The sequence below is a fragment of the Spermophilus citellus genome (genome assembly GCF_964194105.1).
Source record: "Spermophilus citellus genome assembly, chromosome: X".
Lineage (NCBI taxonomy): Eukaryota > Metazoa > Chordata > Mammalia > Rodentia > Sciuridae > Spermophilus > Spermophilus citellus.
The window spans coordinates 103,366,468-103,390,798 of NC_138190.1; the positions used below are offsets into that span (position 1 = coordinate 103,366,468).

Sequence of the window (24,331 nt, forward strand, 5' to 3'; positions counted from 1 at the left end):
TAATATTTATTTTCTTACAAGCAAATGTTTCCAGAGACAAGAAGTAATAGCTTCCAGTTTTGAATTGCTAGGCTCAGAATCTGGTAGAATCACTTCCTTACATTCTATCAGTCAAAATGCTCAGAGTTTGCCAAAACTCAAGGAGAGGGGATCTCACATTTCCGTGGGAAAAGTGTCAGAGAATTTGTGGTCACCATTAATCCACTGCAAAAGTTATGCATGATAGAATGCTTCTTATGTTTTCTTTGTTTAAATAGCATGGAAAGGAAATAAAAACCTGTAGAGATGTCAGTAGATCTACATATGCAAAGTGAACAGTGTATGCCTCCCTAAATCAATTCTAGATGTCGCAGTACCTGTAAGTTTGATATTAGAATCACCTTCCCCCCTCAAAAGTGCCATGCACATCACATTTATGAGTCAGGTTCTATTTGTAGGCTCTAAGGTTGCTGGCTATTTAAAGAAGAACCTTTACTAAAGTGAAGAAATTTTAAAGTCATTGAACACACAATGATAAATGTTATCTCTCTCTCTCTCTCTCTCTCTCTCTCTCTCTCTCTCTCTCTCTCTCTCTCTCATCAATATTTTCTTATAGGAATATTGGGTCCCAGTTAAGACTTAATTCAGGTTGGTCTTAAGCCTTGAATGTAAGCTCGTATTCTTAGTTTTGGATTTTGAAAGTTATTGAGTATGGCAGGAGGAGAGGTTGGCAAAAGAAATCCTTCAGGAGAAAGGACAATCGGATTGTCAATGTGTGTTTTACTTGGTTTCCATGGAAACTAGTTTGGATAGTACATCTCACTGTGTGTGTGCTTCTGTGTCTCCATGCACAGATCTTTAGAAGGGGGTAAAATGATAGTAGGATGGTATTAATACATATTGGAAAGACCAGTACAGGTCTGGTGGAACAAAGGATATTCCTTGGGTATGTTGGTGTTGATTGTATGCTTCTGGTACTCTTAGCCACATAAACCTCAAGTAACATGACCAATGAGAAACAAGTAAGTGTAGGTAAGCTAGAATTCACATCTAGTTTGCAAGTGACTGAATTTAAAAGAACATGTCCAATAAATATATGAAAAAATACTTAAACTCTTTAGCCATCAGGGAAATGCAAACCAAAAACTACATAGAGATTCCATGTTATGCCAGTCAGAATAGCTATTATTTAAAAAACACTGGTGAGGATATGGATATAAGATATGTACTATTGGTGGGAATATAAATTCTTACAGCCACTATGGAAATCATTATGGAAGTTCCTCAAAAAACGAAAAATAAAATTACTATATGATCCAACTATAGCAATCCTGGGAACATACCTGAATGAATCAAAAACAACATACTATCACATTTACTATCCAAAGTACATGTATGAAGACATGAATTGGTGTCAACATACTTTCTATACAACCAGAGATCTGAAAAATTGGGCTGTGTATGTGTAATAAGAATTGTAATGCATTCTGCTGTTGTTTATTTTTTAAAAGTCAATTTAAAAACAGCATACTAAAGAAAGTGCCCTGCATAACCATGTTTATCAGGACACTATTCACAACAGCCATTATAGAAGCAGCCTAGATGCCCATGAAAAGATGAATGGATAAAGAAAATATGACACATATATACATAATGGCATATTATTCAGCCATAAAGAAGAATGAAATCTGACATTTTCAGGAAAATTGATGGAACTTGATTTTATCATGTTAAGTGAAATAAGCTAGACTCAGAATGATAAGCATTGCATGTTTTATCTCATGGGGAATCTAGAAAAACTTAAGAAAAATTAAAAGATGACATGACAGTCATCTTTTACTTTTTTTTAATGGAAGGAGAAAAGGGTCAGGGGAGAGGAGGGTAAGAGGATAATAGGGAGGGTAGGTATAATCAAAGCATATTATATACATGTATGGAAATGTCACAGTGAAAGCTATTAATATATACAATTAATATATGCTAATAATTATAATAAAAATAATAAAATGATAATCAAAGTTTTGTAATCCTTATTTCAAATAAAATTCAAGAAAATAAGTCTAATGTTGTCCTTCTTATGTGTTGATTTCATGTACCTTGATGGAAGATTTGGGCTTTTGTCTGGAATTAATTTGAAAATATAATTTAAAATATTATTCTTCTTTATACCTCCCTCATTACTTTACAAATTTATAATGGAAAATATGATCCTTGCTAATGTTCATACTTGCATGACCAGAAGTAGTATGAAGAGGCAAGAGCTTAATGTATCTGTATCCAGATACAAAAATGACCTTAAACAAATGGCATAATAAAATAGAAAAAAATGACCTTAGAAATCACCTTATATAGCCAGTGCCAAAACCAAATGTTTTTAATAACATTCCAAATTTTGTCTCCATTTAATTTTTTTTTAGTTTTCAATAAACCTTTATTTTATTTATTGATGCGCAGTGCTGGGAATTGAACCCAGTGCCTCACACATGCTAGGCAAGTGCTCTGCCACTGAGCCCCAGCCCCAGCACTCCATTTTCTTTCGGTTAATCTTACAATCACCAATTGCTTCAGTGAGTGCTGTGAGAGACAGCAGGATAGAGAACTACCAAAATAAAAAGGATTAGAGTCTGAGATACTCTTTACTCTAATTGGTCATTCTCAAATTAATGTTGAAAAAATTAATTCCTTTATATCTCAGTTTTCAGCAAAAGGTTTTACTTGGAAGCTTTTTCTATAGAGGTTAAAGCATGTAACTGCTAGAGTACTTGATCAGAGTAAATAAAGTTTGTCAAGGAATTAGAAAGAGAATAGATTGGGCTAATATGTGTAAAGCTGTGCTAAATGGAGGTCAATACCTGTTATGGAAGGTTACCAATGAGGAATTTTGCAAGGAGATGGCTAGGTGAAATGCAGCAGCTGGTTATCCTCAGAGAAATCTAGATATGTTGTTAGGAAAGGGACCTTATGAGGATCAGCAGCAACAAATTGCATATGATCCTGGCGTATACTCACAAATTGCTGTAGATGCAGTTAAGGCATGGAAGACTTTACAAAGACATGGAGGTTTACAAGGTCAATTATCTAAGATAATACAAGGAGCTAATGAATCTTATGCTGAATTTGTAGATAGGCTTATTCAAACAGCTACTAGAGTTTTTGGGAATACAGAACAAGCAATGCCATTAATAAAACAACTGGCTTTTGACCAAGCGAATCGTTGGTGCAGAGATATCATTAGACCATGGAAACAGGAAGATTTAAACACATATATTAAATTATGTAGAGACATTAATGAACAAGGGCAAGTCGTGCCAGCTGCAGTAAAACAGGCTTTAGATGCCAGAGACATTAATGAACAAGGGCAAATTGTGGCAGCTGCAGTAAAACAGGCTTTAGATTCCAGGCCAAGAACATGCTACAATTGTGAACAAACAGGACATTTTAAAAGGAATTGCCCCATACAAGGAGGATTTAACAAAACTAGGTATCAAAGGAGTAGAATACCGATTATTTGCCCACGATGCCGTAGAGGGAGACATTGGGCTAATGAATGCCCTTCTCAAACCACCATAGAGGGTACTCCATTATCAAAAAACGAACAAGGACCAGGTGTTTATCCATGATATCATGGAGAAAGGCATCGGGCTCCATTGCCAAAAAATGGACAGGGGGGCCCAATGCTACGGGGCCCAAAACTGCAAATATATGGAGCACTGGAGGAACCCAGCAACCCCATCAGGGTAGTGCCCAGGACACATTGTCCATCAGATCCCTCATCAGAAAAAACAGAGGGAGCGCAGGGTTGGACATCTGCGCCTCCGCCAGAGCAGTACTAACTCCAGAGATGGGAGTTCAAATCATTCCCACAGGGGTAAAAGGACCTCTTCCCAAAGGAACAGTAGGCTTATTATTGGGACGCAGCTCTTCTACTCTAAAAGGACTTATGATAAGTCCTGGGGTAATTGATCCCGATTATGAAGGTGAAAAAAAATTATAGCCAGTTCTCCAAAGGGTATATCAGTAATTTCACCAGGAGTTAGAATAGCACAGTTACTAATAATACCAAGCCTACATGATAAGTTTTCCAGTCGTGCTGTAGAAAGAGGTTCCAAAGGATTAAGCTCCACAGGTGTAGATTGGGCTATGCTTTCTTTAAATTTAGATTCTCGCCCCATGCTAAAACTAAATATTCAAGGACATGAATTTAATGGGCTACTGGATACAGGTGCAGACCTTAGCATCATCTCTCGTCAAGAATGGCCAAAATATTGGCCATTACAACAAGCCACTCAAACGCTTCGAGGCCTAGGAGTGGCGACTCCTAAACACATTGCTATAATGTTATGCCACACTTACAAACTTATTAAAAAATTATAATCTAGAGATAGCAATAGATAAAGTACAATTAAATTTTCCAATTAATTATTTAGGAGTTCTATTATACTCAACAATGGTCCGTCCACCAAAAATTCAAATATGAGTAGATCAACTCAAATCACTTAACGACTTTCAAAAGTTATTAGGAGACATAAATTGGATAAGGCCTTATCTAGGTATACCAACAGGAGAGTTGGGACCTTTATTTGATATCCTAAAAGGTCCATCAGATCCAAATTCACCCCGAATGTTAACGCCTGAAGCAAGAAAGGCATTAAAAATCATTGAAACCTATATGGAAAATATGCATTTGGATAGAATTGATATAAGTTTGCCTTTATTATTTATTGTACTACCAACAAAAAATATTCCTACAGGAGTATTTTGGCAAGAAGGTCCATTATTATGGATACATTTATCTTATTCTCCTAACACTATTCTTACTAGGTATCCTGAGGCTGTAGGACAATTAATACTCAAAGGAATAAAAGCAGCAAAGGGAGTGTTTGGGATTTCTCCCAATAAAATTATTACTCCATATAGTATGGATCAAATTGATGAGTTAGCTAATGAGTTAAATACTTGGGCAATAATCATGTGCAAATCTATTTTATTATTGCCCTTTCCCACATCATAAAGTTCTATTTTGTTTTTTGAGCTCATACAGACCTAGGTTAATGTTTTGCTGATCAGTTCTATTTTTTCACTATAGAGTTTTTAAACATTGCAATGGAGATTTCACCTGTAAAAAGTTATAAGGCCTTTACTATTATGTTATGTGTTGTATGTATTATATTATGTGTGCACACTTGTGTTTTGTGTTATATGTTTGAATGTACATATGTCCATATATCATATATGATGAGCGCTCATGAAAAAATGGATCCAAATATTTTTTTTATTCACGTAATTTAAATGGTTTAATTTAAATTAGGTAAACAACTGTTGAGGATTGTTTTAATATGTGAACAAAAAAGGAGGTTAACAGATCTGTTTGTTTACTTTCACCTTTCCTTTTCATTATACTTAATAATTCTCTTCAAGATAATGTAAATTGTTAAGAAAATTGTTTTCTTTTAGTGCCTTCTGGAATGTTACATAATTTTTTCTTTAGCCATTATTGCCAGAATTCCTATCTTCATCCCAGTGCCGGTGAAGACAAAGATAAAACCAATCTACAGCTTCTGCAATAGCCATCACTGAACTGCTTTCAGAACTTTCCTGGACTATGTATCACTTGTATGCATTGTGAATTCACCTGTATGCCTTGTGAACTATCTGTTGGTGCAGCGACTTGTGGTAGTGTTGGGGTATTTTTGCTGATGATGTCATTGGTGGTACAATTTTTCCAGAAGGAGCCGTCAATTGGCTTGGTGTATCTTCCTCCCTTCTGCTTGTCATGATCGTTAAGCTAAAATTTTGGGGCCAACAGAGGTGAGGCAAAGAACCTCACCTCCCTGCTGGTAAAAAGACCTCTCCACAGGTGTGGCTGTATACTGGACCGGTAGTCAGTGACGGGTAAGATCCAATTGCAGTGGTACCAACCTAAGACAGGAGGCTGATGCCTTGAGGTCAGCTCATCCGATAATGGGTAAGGACCATATGTAGTATTGGACAACCTAAGGCAGGCACGGTCCCTAAGCCACATGCTTGTTGTTTAAACAGAGAGGGGGAGATGTTGAGAGCCACAGCCGAAGGGGCCCCAGCAAACTTCCAGCTGCCAGCAAACTTTCAGACTGCCAGCTGATGATTGGTTCACAGCAGCCCCAGCAACATCTAGCTGATTGGCTCCTCTGTGGTGATGCTCATTGGGCTGTTTCCCCGCCCTTTCAGACTGCCAGCTGATGATTGGCTCACAGCGGCCCCAGCAACATCTAGCTGATTGGCTCCTCTGTGGTGATGCTCATTGGGGGACTTCTTTGGCTCCACCCATGCGATCCAACCAATCAGCCTCAAGAGCAGGAGGATTGTGGGAGGTGGTGAGGCTTGTGTTTGGAGGAGAGGCTTGTGGGAAGCCAGTGGTGGCAGTTGGGCTCTGAGGGTTTTTCCTGAGGAGCTATTTTGTTTGGCGTGTGTGGTTCTAAAAATAAAGTTAGTTTCTTTTGACAAGTGGCTCCTGAATTGTGCCCAGCCAGACTGCGGCAGGCAAAAAATGACAAATTTGTGAAAAACAATTATGTTTCTGGAAATACACATACGCTTGGATGAACTAACAGCACTAAATAGCAACTTTTGAAAGAAAAGCTGAATAAATTCCCATTGAAAATACATTTCATTGTTTTGTCCTCACTACTTACCCATTGTTAGATGTGCCCACTTTCCCTAGAGCTGGAATGAGATGAAATAGATATACCCCCAAATAGATATACCCCCAATTCAAAAATTTAGTTTAAGGAAGGTGACCTACTAGCCTAGAATATTTGCAAAGATAATTCAATTTATGTGCATGAAAACATCCAATGTTATTCTTTTGGGGTCATTTAGAAGTAATCTTTCCCTGCTGTTTTAAAATGATGTCTGACTCAGAATACTGTCTTACTTATAATTTTAAGAGATGTGCCTGACTCCAAAGAAGACTCCTGCTTTTGAATCAAAGGGGTGATTGTAACATCATGGTTTGACAAGAACAGCCCTGATTTTTACCTTTTGTCCCAGCATAATTTTTAATCCCCATTCAATATCAAAAGTGTTCTAGTTGAATGATCAATTATGTGGTCACCCTATTTATATACTAATCCCAAAGCATTAAGGCATTGATTAAGCACCTAGCTGTTCATGCTGTTTTGTGGTACATTAATTATACTAAGAAACAGCAGAGACAGAACTGCTGCCCTCTTGGAACTTCGTGTCTAAGAGACACAGAACTACTCTGAACACATATATAAGAGATCAAATGCATTAAAAACAGTAACTCAGAGATCAAAGAATTTATGTCATATTCTATAGTAGTACATGTATTTTCAGACTGTGAGGAGGGGGAGAACACTCATTGAGAGAATTTAGGAGTTTTGCATATGGGAAGGATGTGATTTAAAAAAAGGCAGAATTTATCTGGAATGGTTTTCTGAAAAGGGCTATTTGTATTTTTTTTTTGTGCTATGTAATTCTATGAGTTGCTTTTCATAAGTAAAAGGGGAAGTTGGCTTGATCTCCACTGAACAATTTTTGTCTACTTATTGTACCAATGGAAATTGCTTCCAAATCAGGGATGAGCCTGGCTATGGGAATTTTATAACAAAAAACATTTCTCCATGTTGCTATTAGGCACTTTCACTAATACATCAATGTGTGAGGTAAAGAAACATATGCTCAAAATGAAAAGCTTTCTCCAAAAGGCTTATGGTGCCAACATATTTCCTTGAACACACTTTTTTTAAAAGATTTTTATCTAGTCTGTCACCTCTGACATTGACTGAAGAGTGAGTTTTGAAGCCACTATATGTTCTTTAGGCCAATAAGACTCCTAGACTACCAGTAAGTTGTAGAATGTTTTGGAAAACAGCTGTGGACCAAGATAGGCTACTATTCTGTAGTTCTCTTCATAATTTACTGGCCCTTGGTCCTAGAGTTATTGGGAGAAGGATGAAGAAATGGCTGTTAATACCCCAGCCAAAGAAGGATAGGGGAATTGAGGTTAACATTGGCCTATGAGGCTTTGAATTTATACACATAAGAAATGAGTATCATTGAAGATTGATTTTGGAAGAATCCTTCAAACTCTATAGGAAGGAGTTACTTGTAATCCAGTAGAAGTCCTATCAGGAGGCTCTTTCTCGTCCCACCTACCCCACCCAGGGCTGTTACTCATACAGAAGGGAGTTGAAACCCCAGCCTTAACTTGAAGCTTATCAAGAGATTCTGGTCTTCAAGTCATAGGATCAAGATGTATTTGAAGTTGGTTGAAGGTATTTTATCTTTCTGTTTCTCTTGCTATTTAGTAGATCAAGTTATTAATCTGTATTGCAGTACTGCATAAATATGAACTGGATATAGTAAAAGCTTTACTACTTAAAACTACCAGATATTAGAGTGTTTGCAGAATATTGATCTTTCAAGGGGAAATGAGAATTCTTGGCTAAACTCAAGGCCTCTTCATCAGTTCTAACTGCAATTCTTTTAAAACCCCATGACTGATTATACCTCTGGAATATTAGTCATATGATTTCTTCTTCTTGGAATTTCTTTCTGCTCCTTGTCTACCTTGAGAATACCTATTTACTTCTCTTTTGAGACATCTCAAGCATCATTACCTCTTTGAAGAGAATATTGAACTCTTTTCTAACCTTCTCATGCCCATCTCTTAGAAATATGTGATCTCTTTCCTTTATTTGTGTATCTGTCTTCCCCACTAGATCATAAGATTCTTCAAGGAAGAGAACTAGCAGAGGATGGAATGGAAGAGAGAATCAAGATGTAAGCAAGTGTGTTAATAAATAAAAAGAGTGGGAGAAGGGTATCAAACACTAAATCATGCTGTTGAGGAAAATTAACCTCTCAGACCAAAATTTCAAGTTTGCTCCAAAAGATGGCTGGACTGTCTAAAATCAGCCCACATTGCTAGGCAGAAAAAACTGGCAGTTTCCTTAATTCTTTGATCAGAACACTTATTCCTTTGAGATTTTAAATAATAACACTATATAAATGAAATTTTAAAGGAGACATTTTTAAAAATTCCATGAAGGCTTTTAATGGTCAAATATCCACAAAACTTTTCTTGGATTCTTTGTTGTAATCTCTGAGTTAAACATTTTCTTTTGTTTGTTTTTATTTTTCCCTGCAGGCACTCCATTGATGATAATTGTAGGAAATACATTTAAGAAAATGAAACTCTTCTGTTAGCACTATAGTCAAAAAAAACATTTCATATTTTTGGTGAAATGTTTTAGTGTGATAAAAGATTGGTAAGAAAAAATATACTTGTTTATTACAAATATTTTGTGTTTTTTTTCCTCCAGTAGGAGTATCAGTATAAATGCAAACCAATCTGAATTAGATAGCGTAAGTGGTAGTATTGCAATTCCAATTGCTTGTCATTACATGGGATATTATGGTTACAGCTGACTCTACAGTACTACCTGAGACATATATTTTACATTTGCAATCAACCTATTATAGATGATCTGTGAAAATTGGAGAGAGCTTTTTATGATAATTGGAAGATGTTTTTCTTGAAGTATGTAAGGCCCTTGAGAGAGCTTGAATTACTTGTCTGTAATTTTGTTATAAGCTTTAATGCTATTTATTTAACTTGAAGTTTATTGCTACTGAATATATTTTCCTGTGTCTTCCTATTGAGTAACATACATTCTGTATTCTCAATAACATTTTTATTTTGAATATCATTATAAATTTTATTTTGCTTGTTGTTTTCATCTTCAAAGAGTTATCTTCCCTTAGGACATGATTCACAGATAAATTAAACTACATCTGGATTTTTAAATTAAGAATATAAATAGCAATGCAAAAGAAAGCCCCTCTTTGATTCCACCTGGCTCTTTCTGTGTTCTGAGAAAACTGGATCTAACATTTCAGGTACAGACTGTGAAGTAGGTGATGTGTGCCACATTTTATGCCCCACACAATTATATTTTCTTGTATGTTTCCCTCTTAGACTTACAGTCTTTCTCTGGAATAGCTGATTTCCTCCCTGTTCTCTGAATACCTTGTGCATATTTGTACATTATGGTCCTTGTGTACACACTCTCTCTGACTAAAATGTTTTTCCTCCTCTTCAAAATCTACCTAAATTCTCTTATGTCTCACTTTGATAAGATGCCCCAGTTTGTATTTTATTGGGTTAAAAAAATATCAGCCATAGCCCAAGTTGGTTTTTCTATCTTTCTGCCTGCTCATTTCACTTATTGGTTAGACCTCTATGCTACTACCTAACCATACATAATGACATCTTGCTTTTCTAGAGTTCAGAAATATGGGGAAACCCACCTGAAATAGTGACCATAAAGTTCCTGCATTGTAGGTACAGATTTTACTAAAAGACTTAATACACAATTTAATTCTAATTCTTAGTGAACTTGATTAACTTGTTTCTAGTTTATCACATTGACAAGACACAATCAGCAAAACCTCATTTCCTTGTCTGTTAGGTGGGAATTATCTTCATGATTTCATCACATCATTGATTGTAAGATATAACACTCTATTGGGTACAAAGAAATAAAAGACACTACCTCATGAACTCTGTTACCTGAGTTTGCTAACACTTAGAATTTGTATTTTATACTTATTAAAGAGTGTTATTTATGATTTAAACATGATTTTGTTTATCACATCACCCTTTAAATTTACCTGGTATATGGGATTAAATACATGAATGCATGTTTGAACATTATTTTATTTTTTTACTCTTTGGAATCTTCTTTTCATGGTCACTTGTGGAGCACAGTGCAACAGACCTGAACTTGAACTCTCCCATGGCCAAGTTGTGGGTTATAATGTTGAGCACATTACTGAAGATGCTGGGCTTTACTTTCTTCACCTATAAAAATAGGGATGATAATTCCTACTTCTCATCATGATTTGTACCAAATGTCATCATACAATTGATGTGGAAATGTTATTTGTTTTTCATGAATGAAGTTATATTTTAGTCTCCTAGAACTTATCTTTTTTATATATCTTTATTTTATTTTTATGTGGTGCTGAGGATGAAACCCAGTGCCCCGTGCATGCCAGGAGAGCACGCTACCACTTGAGCCACATCTCCAGCCCCTTGTCTTATTTTTTTTTAAATTTAGTTTTCTTTAAAATATCTAATATGGTACATGTATAAATTTACCACAGTGAATCTCACCATAAGGGCATGAATTTAAGAAAACCTGCAAGTAAATAGCAGAAAGATTAGTAGAATATAGGGAATAGAACAGAGGAGGGAGGAGAGAAGGGAAAGGGGAAGTACTGGGGACTGAATCAGAGCACATTATATTCTATGCTTTTATAATTATGCCAAATAAATCCTAATTTTATTTATAACTAAAAAGAACTAATGAAATAAATTTTTAAAATATCTAATGTGTTTGATTGCAATAGCATATTTACACATATTGCCTTACAGTCTGGGGATTCATTGTAATTAGGAACTTGTGCTTTGAAATTAATTAATAATTTATTAATTCATGATTGTATATGGTTCAAATTTTATATACATTTTACTTAAATTAAGGAATACTAGTTATCCTACATTTATTTATAGTTAGAGAACTTAATACCATGTCATGAACACTTGAAGTAAATTACAAGCATCTCTATAGGGCAGAAGAGCAGTTTATGTTACCTACTTCCTATTCTGAAAATTATTCAGATTTCCCTGGGTGTTTTGTAAATGTCTGATGATCTCCTAAACAACCTCCATTATTGCTGCCACTAAAATATATTCAAAATTGCTTTCCTTAAAACAAAGTAAAACTTAAAACTTCTATTTTGTGGAATCTAAGGAAAGCTGAGTATGTTATATTGAAATTCTAGTTTTGTACCAAGTAGGCTCAAAAGGTTTTTATGAAGGGTAGCAAAAAATTAGTCAATTGGTAGATTTAATTCTAAGGCAGCACAGATTTTTTAAAAGTTAATATCATTAAACTTATTGTAAATACACTGCTTGAACTGATTCCTTTCTTTTGAGTCATCAGTTGAGACTAGGTACAGGCCACTCCAAAAATTGGGAACATAAAGACAGAATGGTTTTTGTCTGTGTCGGTCTCAATTTCTTCCGTCTGTTAGTCTTTATTCATGTTTAACTTTCTTCTACATTTACCGGGTGAAAAGAAATATAAAAATAAGTAAAACATTGTCCATCTCCTCACTTTCCAGATGAGAAAACTGAGGTTAAAAGAGGCAGAGTGATTTGCTTCTCTTAAAGTCACACCATTAGTATATGATAGAGCTAGAATTAGCAACTATTTTCATTTTCTGCCATTATATTCCAAAAATATTAATCAGGCATCTAATTGCAATGGATTCTTCCAAACCCTACCTCATCTGGTTTCTTTTTTCATTTCTGGAAAGAAACACAAACTGAAATTATAAGCTTGTAAGTTGCACACCTTGATTTCAGTTACAAGAATTCCTATACAAGCACTGTTTATATGGAATGAGATCAAAGAATTATAGCAGCAGAAACATGCAATGGTTCTTAAAGACTAATGTTGGAAATTGCCTTATATCCTATTGGCCACAGCAAATCGTATGACTAAGGGTAAGATATGGAAAATGACAAACCCCAAAATGGTGTGGCCAGGGAAGAGGGAATGAGGAAGAAGGCAACACATTGATAACATTGATCCTTTCCTAATACATTCTTTCCCAGTGACAGGTCAGTACCTAGAAAGGAAGCAAAAATCATCCAGTGGTAAGACATCCCTAGGAAGGAGATATCCATCAAGTCTAGAATGGCAGTCTTTGGGAAGAAGCCAAACCATTGATCCTTCCCCAAATAAATCCTTTCGTAGTGACAGTTCAGAGGGACCCTGGAGGAAAGATATAAATACTGAATGCTGACCCCAGGCCCTCCATTCTTCTCCAAGTAAAAATACTGCCCAGTAAAAACAAATCTAAAATTTTCACAAACCTGTTTCCTGAGTGCCCAAACTGACATGCTCTGTCAATAATTAACCTATATGAGCACAGACTCCTGCTTTGGCCAGTGGTTAATTTTCCACCAGGAAAGTGAATCCATCAGATGTGTGATTTCATCGCTGAATAAGGGCTTTGCTGATTTGTGAACTTTGCACCAGGCTCGGTCATTTTGTGCTAACACCAAGACTAATCTTATTTGGGCAAGGAGATATTCTTTGCAGGTAGAGGGAGGAGCTACAAAATCCTTTGGCAAAGGACATGAATTCAAGGATAAGTGAAAGATTGGAAAAAATGGTGAAGTCTAGTCACCATGGATTTCAGGGAGACTGGAAAGCTTCCAAAACTGTTTATTTAAAATATTTTATCCTATAAGTGTATTTTCCTAGAAACCATGTTATTTCTGTTCATCATATTTTCAAGGAGAAAAAGGGATTTCAACCATTTCCATGTGAACACTACTAACATTAAGTCCTTTTGTTATTTGTTTATTAATATACCCTGCTTAATGACCCAGGATTTGTGTAAGAATTTTCCAATTTTCAAGTAAATGGGAGGTTGGTTGTATTTTACCAGGGTATATATTTTAGGAGCCTGCTTGATTTGATAGGGCTGTATCAACATCTGGTAACTTTTCTGTACCTGAAATAACTTAACTGTCCTCACTGCCATAGTGATATTTTAATGAATCCTCTCTATAAGCGATATAGTGAGAATGGGGACATTGAAACAAAGACCTGGCTTCAAATCCCTTGTCATTCACTACCAGTGTGATCTATCACAAGTAAATAAACCACTATGAACTTCATTTTCCTTCTCTGTAAAATAGGGGTTACAGTGCCCATCCTAAAATGTCATTGTAAGGATTAAATTACACAATGTGTGCATAGTTCTTGTGATATGTTAGGCACTGAACAACACTAGTCCTTCCCATTCCCAAGATTGCTTAAATTTTCTGATACTTTTTTCCTTGCTCTGTAATATATATGATAAATACTATCTATTCTGTAATATATGATTGAAGAACTTCCTGAACTTTTTTTCTTATTATTTTTTGGGTCTTGAGAGCATTTATTAGCTGATCTATTTTATCATCAGATTCTGGACCCAGGATTAAGCTATGTTTACACTAGGCATTTCCATGATCTGTTTTCAGCCTTTCTCACCTGGTGTGAATGTCATAGAAGTCAAATGGCTTCTTGTTTTCTGGAAGGAGACTTCTGAGTCCAAAAGGAAATTGAACTCTGCCTTCCTAGCCACCTCTGAACTTCGACATAACAGAGACTGAGGAGGTGGAAAAAAATTCTTAGAAAGTAAAGTACTTTTTGACACAGTAGATTAAACAATAATGGAAAAAGTTCTGAGATGTTGCTTTTCACAAATTACCACTGTTAACCTCCAAATTACATCAACTGAGACAACTCTCTTGTTCTTTGAACTCTGACACAGATTGAGTGAGCTCTCATTGGGAGTGAGAAAAAAATATTTCTGTAGGTTAGTAGGAATTGCTCCATTTTGAATCCTATTCCAACCAGTAAAACTTAACTCGGAAACTTTATCTGGATAAGAAAACAACAACAATAACAACAAAAACAAAAAAAAACCCAAAAAATTCCAATGCCTAGATATCTTATATCCTATTAAAATTCACTCAGCTTTAAACCAAATGGATTATTAGCACTGACAGACACTATACTTCCAGACTAGAAGCTATGAAGTTAATGAATAATAATTTGGGGGGTATGTTCTGTTTTCCTATGTGTATGTGTATATTCTAGAAATATTGCTAATGCTATAGATAACTCATTTCCTAGCTTTGTCAATGCAAATAAATATAAGGCTAAGTTTAATTTTTTTAAAATTACAAATCTAGATGCTTTTATATTTCATCCATGCTATTCTAGTGAGAAAGACAATAAATAGGTAAAACATAAAGAAAAAAACAGGTTATATACTATGGTTAAGTGCTCAGGAGGAGATAAGGTGATGATAAGTTGATGATAAGCTTATATATATAAGCTTTGGGATGAATGTATATATGTCTGTCCATCCCAAAGGAACTGAAAAGGCTACCCCTTAAAACAGCATCTTCAATGCATTTTAAAATTGCTGTGCATTAATTTAAATTAACAATGGGAAATTAAATACTGCTGAGCAAATTATTGATGATTTGAAACATAGCTTCTTTGGCTAAAGAGGGAACATTAAAGGTTAATGGTAATTAATATAATACCCAATGCCTTTTAATTCTATTACAGATTTGCTTCTAACTTCTGAATATTTAAAAGGTAGAAAGTAAGCTATTTTAAAACCTCTGATTTAAACAAGGCTAACCAATTGTGCTAAAAAATATTTCATCAAATGTCATCAGTTCAGAAAGCAATGCACTAAGTTATTACATTTATATATGTTGAATGGATGCTATTTCATTTCCTTTCCACAACAATTCTGGATTCATCCAAGATGAGAAGTTATTTAAAGGGGAAAAAAGGTTTCTAAAGTATATCTCCCTTAGACTTTCAATGAAGATGAATTCTGGAAAGAGCTAGAAATGTCAACACCACAGTAAAATCTAAAGAATTAACTTTCTTGGGATCTGGTTTAGCTGGCTTGAAACTAAGAAGAAAGACTGGGTATCCTCTGGGATTCCTGGGCCCTTGGAAGCTAGCTATATTCCTAGTATATTTCAGATAACAATAATGAAGTACAGAAAGGGTAAGTAGTGTTCTGTTCCAGACCATACAACTAGTGAAGGTTAAAGCTAGGATTGAAATTTGAATAATTCTTGCTCTAAGCTTTCACTTATAGTTTGGGTTGTTACATTCAAGAGAGACAGAATTTTGGTAAGAAACTTACTTAAAACTGCCTGAAAAATTTGGCAGTTCACAAATGTCCTTTTCTTCATATATGTATACTAAAGTACCACTGACTATTGGCCATTGCTGAAATCAATGGTAAGTTTTTCCTTTCTTAAAAGTTCTGATCTATGGTGAAGAAAACTTTTCTGAATGTATATTAAGTACTTGAATTTCCTCTTTGTGTGAAGTCAGCATAGTAAACATGGAATTGTAGAATATGATAAAGTGGTATCTGAAAGGTTTTCTTTTCCTTTGGTTCCTAGTTTTATTTTTTTTAATAATGGGAAACACTGGGAGGGATGCTATTAAACTGATGTACTTTCAGATTTCCTTTAAATCATTGTAGGCTTTTACTTCTAAGGTTGAATCTTGATGTTTATTAACTCAGGAAAGGGAAAAAAGAGAAAGACACAGCCAAGTAATATTAGCAGGAAAAAAGTCAATAGAATGACAGACAACAGAGATTTTAAAAGATAATCAGAAGAGAATTGGCAGCTTCATGCCAATAAAATGGAAAACATAAATGAAATGGATATATTAATAGAATATGTTTTTATCAAAATTGTCTGAATAAAAATTTGAAAGCCTTCACAAGCCAATAGGCTTAAGCATATTGAATTGGTAATAAAAATTACCCCTCCCCAGAAGACTCCAAGCCCAGAGGAGTACATTAATTTACCGGCAATTTTTCGTTAACTTTCAAGGATTAAATGATATAAATTGCATTAAAAGGTGCAAAAAAAGGGGGAAAAGAGAAAGGCTACTCAATTTACTTTTAGAGACTACTATTACCTTTGTCATAAAACCATGAAAGGAAGGACAGAATAAAAAAGAATGTAAAATCTTAGCAGTTGGAGAGGATGAGTCAGGAGGATCACAAGTTCAAAACCTGCATGAACAATTTAGCAGGGCCCTCAGCAACTCAGAAAGACCTTGTCTGTAAATAAAATATAAAAATGTCTGGAGGTGCTGGGGATGTGGCTCAGAGATTAAAGATCCCTGGGTTCAATCCCCAGTACCAAAAAAAAAGGAAATGTTAGGCCTATCTTACTTATGATCTTACTTATGATGTAGGTGAATTCTAGACTCTATCTAGTCTGTCTATTCCTTCCAAGCTCCCCCTCCCTTCCCCACTATGAATCAGTCTCCTTATATCAGAGAAAACATGCAGCATTTGGCTTTTTGGGATTGGCTAACTTCATTTAGCATTATCTTCTCTAACTCCATTCATTTACCTGCAAATGCCATGATTTTATCCTTTTTTATTGCTGAGTAATATTTCATCGTGTATATATGCCACATTTGGGGGTGGGGCTGGGAATATAGCTCAGTTGGTAGAGTGTTTGTCTAGCATGCACAAGGACCTGGGTTCAATCCCCAGTACCACCAAAAAAAAAGTAAAAGATATTGTTTCTTAAGCATATTTCAAATCTGTTAAATTCTTTTCTCTCTTCACTACCACAATAGGCCTTCCTACTCATCTCTTCACATTTGTTCTTCCAACAAAACATTGTCATCCTCAAATGTAAATCAGATCATTTCATTCCCAGATAAGAACTCTCTAAAGACTTCATATGATGTATAGAATAAAATGCAAACCTCTCAGCATGTTTTACAAGTTCCTATACCATCTCCTGCTATTCTCCTTCTGACTGTCTCCATTCTATACATATCAAACTTCTTGTTATTTGAAAAGGTAAATTTTCTTGTTTCTGCCTCAACTTCTGCATTTGCTATTACCTGTGCTTGAAATATTCTTCCTCCAGCTGTTTACATAGATATTTCCTTCATATTAGACTTTTGCTCAAATATCATCTCATTGGAGAGGCCTTCTTTACTTCCTTATTTCTTAATTCTTCTTCCATCCTGTCTTCTACTTTATGTCCCCTTAACCGTCTTTAGTTTTCTTCAGAGTACTTATCTATATCCAAAATGATCAGTTTCAAATAATTTATAAATATATTTTCTTTTTCCCTTACTAGAATGAAAGCCACAGGAGGACAGATTTTTCTTATCTGTTACTATATTCCTAGCACTAGAAGAGAGTTGAGTAGGCATTAAATATATTCAATTAATGAATCTAGTCCAACCCTCTTCATGTCCCAGATGAGAAAACTGAAGGCTGTAGAGGAAATATGAGTTGCTCAAGGTTACCTCTTCACCTGGGAATAGAGGAGCCCTTTCTAACTTGAATTACAGTCCAGTGCTTGTTATGCTAACACTATACATCACTATCTGCCTTCAGGCCCATAATTCTAATTTCAAAACATAATCCCTTTCTCTTCCATGTAGAGTAGTATAAATTTTAATTTATGAAAATATTTATGAAGAATGCTGCAGGCAAATCAATATGATAATGAGGGTTAGATATGGATACTGTATTGCTTTGCAACTTTCCAATATTGCCCATGTTCCATTTTAGGGGTACTTTCCTTTCAGAGGTAGAAAAATAATTATTTTTTATGTTTATGTCTATTAGCAAATATAGTAAAGCATGATAAACCCATACATCCTGGGCTGATGACCTTAATTTATCCCAAATAAGTTTTCAGTCACCTGGTCCAGATAAAGGTCATATTATTTACCACCAAACAAAGTAATTTTATAGTAAAAACAAATACAAAATAGAAGGAACACACATAGCAGGGGCATGTGTGTGTACATGAATATGTGGTACAATTTAATAGCACTTTATCCAAGTACTGTATGCCTGTGTTGGTGGAGATAGAAAGAAGTGGCAGACAATTCTTTCCACCAAGGATTGTAAAAAATACACTCTTGGAGGAACCATAAAATAGTTCTGATGCACTATAGAAGCAAGGCAGGAGAATGAGAGTAAGACTATATCTACCAAGGACAGTGAGATTCAGAACAAGAGAAAAATCACTATAAGGTAGAGTTAATCTGATCAAGCAACACAGAGACTATGCAATACAGGACTGTGTGTGGCCTTTTTCCTTTTTGTGGCAAGATTCACAGCGTATTGATATATCATTAAAAATAGTTTATTTTGTTTGCATTCAGGCTGAAAGCCATCGACCACAAGAGACAGAGTTTTCTAAGGCTTTAAAATAATTCTTGAAAGATAATAAGGTCTGGTAGTTGCCTTTGATTTTCTAAGCAGAAACACTGTGTTCAAGTATCCTTTGTCTGTCCTCAGAAGTGGGAGTAGGGATGTTGTACTGCCGCTGTGGAATATTTCACAAGGTTTCATCAAAGTTTTAGAATATCAGTTTTTTTTTTTTTGTGGCATATCACTTCAGACCCCTGAACCAACTGGACGGGATATGTTCTGTTTTGTTTGCTCTGGGCAGCCTGTATCTCTGGATTGTCTGTTTCCTGTCAACTGCCACTGGAGAGAGGCTGATTAAGTGTGGTTGATTTGTGGATGGAATTTTAAGCAACAGTAAGAGTTTCTCACCAAACATGCTTAGGCCTTTCAGGCATCATCCTACAAACTCCATTAAAGGTAATGGACACTGTTTGGTGAGGGCAGCTCAGCTAACCTCAAAGTATCTGAGGATGGCTAGAAAGGTGATTCAGTACTGTACAAATCCCATCAATCTCTGCAGGAAGTTGGTCTTTTCTACCAGCTGCAAAGTCGAGTCTTCAATTCGCAACATGCAAAACACTAACCATGTTTCTTCTTTAAAAATGTATTAGAAAAAAATTATGTACTAGAATATTAAGTTTGTTATAATAAGGACTATAGGGACTTTAAAAATAGATTTTTTGGCTGCTGAGAGTAGAAATTTGGTTTAGAGTGATAAATTTTCTGCATTTATTTATTTCCTTGAGCAGTGTGTGCAGCTAAATGAAAAATACAATTGGATTTATTTTAAAATGGGACAGGAAGACCAGAGAAGTGGTTCTCAAAATAGGGACTGCAATAGGATCACCTGGGGAGCTGGTTAGAAGTGCAGATCCCTAGGCCCCATACAGATCCTGCTTAATCACTCTCTGAAATTTGGGCTCATGGATATTCATTACAAACAAAAATGAACAAGTGTTTCCTATACACTCTAAAGTTTGAAAACATTGGAATATGCATTGTGGAGTCATAACTTAGGACAGGAACAAGGTTGATTAGAAAGGGTTAAGCAGAAAGTTCGTATGGGAATGGAGAGTTACCTAATTTCTGATTTAATTTTTTGCTTCATATGCATCCCAATGTTGCTTCTAAGAAAAAAAATGCTGTGTCCAATAAAAGAGGACTAGGTACATTGTGGCAGACCCATGTAATATTGCACAATCATTTATAATTGATCTTATAGAATGACATATAAGTACATGTGAAAGCTATTTATTCTATATTGCTTATTGAGAAAAGCAGTTACAAAATGTATACCATGATTGCTTTCCAAAACACTATCTAGTTTTAGGCAAAGAAATATTATCTGGATGAACATATAGAAGGGACTCAATGGTATAAGGATTTTTTTTTTGTGTGTGTGTGTGGTGCTAGGGATTGAACCCATGGCCTTGTACATGCAAGGCAAGAACTCTACCAACTGAGCTATATCCCCTGCCCTCAATGGTATAAGATAACAGGTGATTTTATAGTATTTTTGCTCATCTGTATTTCCTCAATTTTCAAAAATGAACATCGACTACAAAAGTAATACTGAAATTGTTATAGAAGAAAGAAAGTGTCCTCTTATGACATAACATAAATTTTAGTATTTTAGTTGAAGGAACCCCTTTAGTTCTATACTATCTACTATTTTAGCACTGCATATGTTACTATTATTTAGAATAAAAAGTGGTTATTTGCTATATAGCATCATCACAGGAGAATGGGGAGCTGAAGCCCCAAACCTTGGTTCTTATGTTTCAATGAAAGAAAATTTTAAATCCAAAAGCCATGCATGAGAACTTCATAATAAGTGAAAGTAGAGTGAAAGTAGAGTGAAAGTAAAGCAAGGCTCAAGCAAAGACGACTCTTATGATAGACTGGGATCAACTTCATTACTAAGCGTATAACAACAAAGGAAACAATGCTACTTCCAATTTATTACTGTTTGATGCTTGTTTTGAAACTGGGGACCACCTCTGCACTCTTTGCCAGTCAGGTGTACAACTCCTCCTTTATGTCAACTGGTGGAGATTTTGACCTTAGTTCTTCCTCTTCAGAACTGTCATGGTGGCCATCCCATTCAGGAGGGCTTTAGCTACAAGTCAATCCTATGTTAATGATGGGGCTGGGCTCAGTGGCCTGTCAGAAGTTACCTTATTGTGCCTGCACTACTAAAGTAATATTCCTTCTAAGATATTTGGAGACTCCTATGGCCATAGCTCCTAGCTTTACCCTGACCATAATGGACCCTGACAAGAGTGAGTCCCATTAATCTTTGTTTTTTGATATATTTCCCCAATTAGCTCCTTTTGTTTCTATTTTCTTACTTTCATAGTGTGTGTACTGGTGTGTTTTTGTACAGGTTATCTGCTACAAGTTATTTAGTTATCTGTCTTGGCAGTAACTGAAAGTATTCCTGTGACCATGCTATGTATTCTGCTGCTCATTATTAACTACAACCTAACAGTAATATTACTTTACAAAACAAAAATCTATAGAAGAAGTTACATGTAAATTGAATTTTAATAATTGAATGCTATTTATAATGAAATGGAAGAAAAGTAATTATTGTTTTTGTCCACCTTAACTTCATTGAAAAGTAATGCTTTCCACTATTGTGTTTGCCTATTTTTAAATATTTTTATTGAAACCCCCAATAAATGAAAATATCATGTTTAAAACAACTTTTTTCAAGGAAAGAGATAAAAGGTATAGCCTCAAAAGCTGCAATAGTCAAAAGCCACATGGGTCTATTGAGCACTTGATATGCAGCTAGTCCTATTTGACCTGTGCTATAAGTGCAAAATATACAATTTCTTTTAAAGCCTTAGTACAACACAATGATTACAACATATATCATTAATATTTATGTTGCACACATGTTGAAATAATATTCAGCATATATGAGGTAAATTAAACATACAACTACAATAAAATTAACCAGTTTCCTTTTTTACTTTTTAAAATGTGATTGCTCGACAATTTTATTATTTATTGATTATTTTGCATTACTGGAGACTAAACCCAGGGCTCCATGTATGCCAAGCATACACTTTGTCACTGAGCTACAACCCCAGACTTACTAGGTAGTTTTAAATCACACATGATACTTGCATGATTTATCTATTAGACAGTGATACTTGGGACTGGACCTCATGTTTTTGAAGGAAACCATATGGATGACACAGCTTGCTTGAAGGTCACATGATGCTGCTGAGCATGGGGCCAGTTTGTTTTAGAGCTGAGCTTCTCAAAGTGTGGTCCCTGGACCAGCAGCATCAGCATCACTTGACAAATTATTAGAAATGCCCTATCCCAGACTGATTGAGTCACAACCTGGGTTTAGCAATATGTATATATTTTATATATACATACATATATATATATATATATATATATATATATATAATTATATATATGATTTTTCTTCTGAGCAACTCTTGGTGATTATGACAGAAAATACTGACAAGGGCTGATTTAAAGAATCTTGTGGTAAATCTTCCAGTAAATGTAAAAATATTTGCTTCTAGTCTATCAGCTTTGAAAATCTGGATTTTATCTTTTGTTGTTTGCTTATATCCATAACCCAGTTGCCTCAATATAAGTATTATGATGGTGCTGATCATTAGTGATATGATACCTTCTATGACATAACCACCAGGTTTATATATATATATATATATATATATATATATATATATATATATATATATATAAAAGAGAGAGAGAAATAATATTATTTACCTTAAAATGTTATGAAAAACATCTATTCACAATTTCCCTAGGAATTTAAACGTGCATTGTTAAAATACTTAACCTACATTAAATAGTATAAAATGTTAAAATAACCTATACAGTTATTACTTTTACTGAATGTAGGCAAAGGACAAGGCCTGGTGAGTAAGCATGAGAAGAAAACGAATCAATTCCTTTATTAATTTGTTCAGTCAACATATATTTGTTGAGCTCAATGGGCAGGAAGTTCTCTCGATTTAGGTAGTTTAAATGTATGCTTTGTTTTTATTGGTGCATTATAATCATAATAATTGGGTTCATTGTGACATATTCATACATGTACATAACATAATTTGCTCTATTTCAGTCCCCAGTATTTCTGCCATTTCTCTACTCCTCCCTCTGCAGGTCCCTTTCTTCTACTCTAATTGTTTTTCTTCTACTTATTTATCTTAATTGGTGCATTACAATTATACATAAAAGTGGTATTTATTGTTTTTTATTTATACCTGCATATAGCATAATTTGGTCCATTTTTCTCCCCAATTCTTTCCCTTTCCTTCCTCTCTTCCATAATTATGGATTTCCTGCCTCTATTGTATTGTTTTCCCTTCTATTTTCATGAGATGACCTTTTGTTTATTCCTTTATCTTTCCATATCAATCTCCTTTCCCTGCCTCCACATGGCTACTCCTACTAGGGAATTGGTGGTGCTACTAAAAGGAATCCAGAGAATTAGCTAGTGTATGCAAGTATGGCCAGACAAGGATGAGGAAACAGCATTTCTCATAGCCAAGAAGCCATATTCTCAAAATGAAGGTGTTGATTAATTAAGAAATGAATTTCAACTTTAGTAATCCTAACAATGATCATGCAGTTATCATAATAGGAACTTTTTTTATACAAAGGCCTTTGTAGTTTCTTTTTTTAAAATCATGAATGTTCATAATGAATGTGTTTTAGTATTGAAATGTGATCTGGATTTTAAAAGTTAATGGACTCTGTGCCATGTCCTATCCTTAGGCTGTAGATAAAAAGGTAGGGAAATCCTGTATTTTCTCTCCTTTGATATAGGTGACTGCCTAGCTGGGTGGAGCTTACCCTTGGTGGAGGAGGGAAGGTTTCAGTTTTTTTCTTGGTTTAGTGAGCTCTAGAAATAGCCTGTTAGAGCCCTTCTCAAATAATGCTGGTGCTGTATTCTCCCTTTGTGAAGTCTTTCACCCTCACCTGAGAGGACTGTTTATTTGAACCCCCAAACTCAGCTCACACACATATTGTTAAGGCTGAATAAGCCCTGAGAACTGATCCAAATCCAGAACACTTGAACTTCATTGAGCAGCTAACAGCAGTACTGGGGAACTTGCTAAATCTAAAGATTCCAAGAGCTCACGCCAAAAGTTATAATCCATAGGTCTTGACTTGGGCTCCAGGAACATACATTTTTTAAAACTCTATTTTATTTATTAATTTTTATGTGGTGCTGAGGATTGAACCCAGTGCCTCACATGTGCCAGGCAAGTGCTTCACCATTGAGCTATGACCCTAGCCCCAGGAACATACATTTTTAAAGGGCAAAAAATGGCTCTGGTCTAAGCCATGGGTCTTAGCTTTGGCTGCACTTGAGGAGGTCCTGGAAAATTCAAAAAACATTGATGCCCAGGCCTTATTCCCAGATAATATAATCAATATTTTTAAAAGCTTCCCAATGATTCCACCAAGGAGC

At 35.2% G+C, this 24,331-nt stretch overlaps 1 protein-coding gene across 1 annotated transcript in view; it reads left to right on the forward strand.

The window, feature by feature from the left end:
- The window catches only part of IL1RAPL2 (interleukin 1 receptor accessory protein like 2), a gene marked incomplete at both ends in the record, with an annotated part of 1,059,270 nt that overhangs the window by 220,597 nt on the left and 814,342 nt on the right, over positions 1 to 24,331 (forward strand). The window lies entirely within an intron of this gene.